Here is a 3,521-nt window from a genome sequence, read left to right as displayed (position 1 = left end):
AAAACACTAGCCAAGCATGGTGGCCTATAGTCCCAGCTACTCTGTAGGCTGAGATGGGAGGATTGCTTGAGCCCAGGAAGTTGAGGCTGCAGTGAGTCGAAGTCACACCACATTCCAGCCTGGCCAAAAAAGCAAGATCCTGTCCCCCACAGAAAAAGTTTCATAATGATACAAAGCTATGATTTGCTTATTTTGTTACTCTCATTCTCTCACAAATGTACACTGAAGTTTTCCAGAGGCACATGACATGTGACATCACAAGAAGCTGAAGACAGAGGCAAACCTTTGGACAGGTTTGCACCATTGTTTAACTGTGCCACTCTTCTCACTAAATGTTTTTTGGAAAATTTTAATTTAAAAAATGTTAGTTGGAGATTGCTGGCAAGATGGCCGAATAGGAATAGATCCAGTCTGCAGCTCCCAGCAAGATCGATGCAGAAGGCAGGTGATTTCTGCATTTCCAACTTACGTACCTGGTTCATCTCACTGGGACTGGTTGGACAGTGGGTGCAGCCTATAGAGGGCGAGCCTAAGCAGGGTGGGGTGTCACCTCACCTGGGAAGCACAGGGGGTTGGGGAATTTTCTCCCCTACCCAAGGGAATCCATGAGGGACTGAGCCTGAGGAACTCCAGCACAAATACTGCACTTGTCCCACGGTCTTCACAACCCACAAACCAGGAGATTCCCTATGGTGCCTGCTCCACCAGGGCCCTGGGTTTCAAGCACAAAACTGGGCAGCCATTTGGGCAGACACTGAGCTAGCTGCAGGAGTTCTTTTTTTCCATACCCCAGTGGTGCCTGGAACACCAGTAAGAGAGAACTGTTCACTGCCCTGGAAAGGGGTGCTGAAGCCAGGGAGCCAAGTGGTCTGGCTTAGCAGGTCCCACCCCCACAGAGGCCAGCAAACTAAGATCCACTAGCTTGAAATTCTCACTGCCAGCACAGTAGCAGTCTGAGATCAACCAGGGACACTTGAGCTTGGTGAGGGGAGGGGTGTCCGCCATTGCTGAGGCTTGAGTAGAAGGTTTTACGCTCACAATGTAAACAAAGTCACTGGGAAGTTTGACCTGGGCGGAGGGCACTGCAGCTCAGCAAGGCTCCTGTGGCCAGACTGCCAGATTTCTCTTCTCTGGGCAGGGCATCTCTGAAAAAAAGGCAGCAGCCCCGTCAGGGACTTATAAATAAAACCCCCATCTCCCTGGGACAGAGCACCTGGTGAAAGGGGTGGCTATAGCTATGCAGCTTCAGCAGAATTAAACGTCCCTGCCTGACGGCTCTGAAGAAAACAGCAGACCTCCCAGCACAGCGTTTGAACTCTGTTAAGGGTCAGACTGCCTCCTCAAGTGGGACCCTGAACCCCGTGTATCCTGACTGGGAGACACCTCCCAGTAGGGGCAGACAGACACCTCATACAGAAGAGCTCTGGCTGGCGTCTGACAGGTGCGTCTCTGGGACGAAGCTTCCAGAAGAAGGAACAGGCAGTAATCTTTGCTGTTCTGCAGCCCAGGCAAACGGGGTCAGGAGTGGACTTCCAGCAAACTCCAGCAGACCAGCAGCAGAGGGGCCTGACTTTCAGAAGGAAAACTGACAAACAGAAAGGAATAGCATGTCCACTCAAAGACCCCATCCAAAGGTCACCAACATCAAAGACCAAAGGTAGATAAATCCACAAAGTTGGGGAGAAACCAGCACAAAAAAAAGCTGAAAATTCCAAATATCAGAACACCTCTTCTCTTCCAAAGGATCACAATTCCTCACCATCAAGGGAACAAAACTGGGTGGAGAATGAGTTTGACGAATTGACAGAAGTAGGCTTCAACAGGTGGGTAATAACAAACTCCTCCAAGCTAAAGGAGCATGTTCTAACCCAATGCAAGGAAGCTAAGAACCTTGAAAAAAGGTTGGATGAATTGCTAACTAGAATAAGCAGTGTAGAGAAGAACATAAATGACCTGATGGAGCTGAAAAACACAGCATGAGAACTTCATGAAGCATACACAAGTATCAATAGCCAAACTGATCAAGCAGAAGAAGGATATCAGTGATTGAAGATCAACTTAATGAAATAAAGCGAGAAGACAAGATTAGAGAAAAAAGAATAAAAAGGAACGAACAAAGCCTCCAAGAAATATGGGACTATGTGAAAACACCAAACCTACATTTGATTGGTGTACCTGAAAGTGATGAGGAGAATGGAACCAAGTTGGAAAACACTATTGAGGATATTATTCAGGAGAACTTCCCCAACCTAGCAAGACAAGTCAACATTCAAATTCAGGAAACACAAAACACCACAAAAATACTCCTCGAGAAGAGCAACCCCAAGACACATAATCATCAGATTCACCAAGATTGAAATGAAGGAAAATTGCTAAGGGTAGCCGGAGAGAAAGGTCGTGTTACCCACAAAAGGAAGCCCATCAGACTAACAGCAGATCTCTCTGCAGAAACCCTACAAGCCAGAAGAGAGTGGGGGCCAATATCCAACATTCTTAAAGAAAAGAATTTTCAACCCAGAATTTCATATCCAGCCAAACTAAGCTTCATAAACAAAGGAGAAATAAAATCCTTTACAGACAAGCAAATGCTGAGAGATTTTGTCACCACCAGGCCTGCCTTACAAGAGCTCCTGGAGGAAGCACTAAACATGGAAATGAACAACTGGTACCAGCCATTGCAAAAACATATCAAATTGTAAAGAACATCAACACTATGAAGAAATTGCATTAACTAATGGGCAAAACAACCAGCTAGCATCATAATGACAGGATCAAATTCACACATACATAATAATATTAACCTTAAATGTAAACGGGCTAAATGCCCAATTAAAAGATATAGACTGACAAATTGGATAAAGAGTCAAGACCCATCAGTGTGCTATATTCAGGAGACCCATCTCACATGCAAAGACACATCTAGGCTCAAAATAAAGGGATGGAGGAAGATCTACCAAGCAAATTGAAAGCAAAAAAAAAAAAGCAGGAGTTGCAATTGTAATCTCTGATAAAACAGACTTTAAACCAACAAAGATCAAAAGAGACAAAGAAGGACATTACATAATGGTAAAGGAATCAATGCAGTAGGAAGAGCTAACTATCCTAAATATATACACCCAATACAAGAGCACCTTGATTCATAAAGCAAGTTCTTAGAGACCTACAAAGAGACTTAGACTCCCACACAATAATAGAGGGAGACTTTAACACCCCACTGTCAATATTAGACAGGTCAACAAGACAGAAAATTAACAAGGATATTCAGGACTTGAATTCAGCTCTGGACCAAGCTGACCTAAAAGACATCTACAGAAGTCTCCACTCCAAATCAACAGAATATACATTCTTCTCAGTACCTCATTGCACTTATTCTAAAATTGCCCACATAATTGGAAGTAAAACACTCCTCAGTTAATGCAAAAGAACAGAAATCATAACAAACGGTCTCTCAGACCACAATGCAATAAAATTAGAACTCAGGATTAAGAAACTCACTCAAAACCACACAACTACATGGAAAC

The sequence above is a fragment of the Macaca fascicularis genome, chromosome 14, assembly GCF_037993035.2.
Source record: "Macaca fascicularis isolate 582-1 chromosome 14, T2T-MFA8v1.1".
Taxonomy (NCBI): Eukaryota; Metazoa; Chordata; class Mammalia; order Primates; family Cercopithecidae; genus Macaca; species Macaca fascicularis.
The sequence above is the reverse complement of the archived record's forward strand: the minus strand, read 5'-3'. Positions refer to the sequence as shown.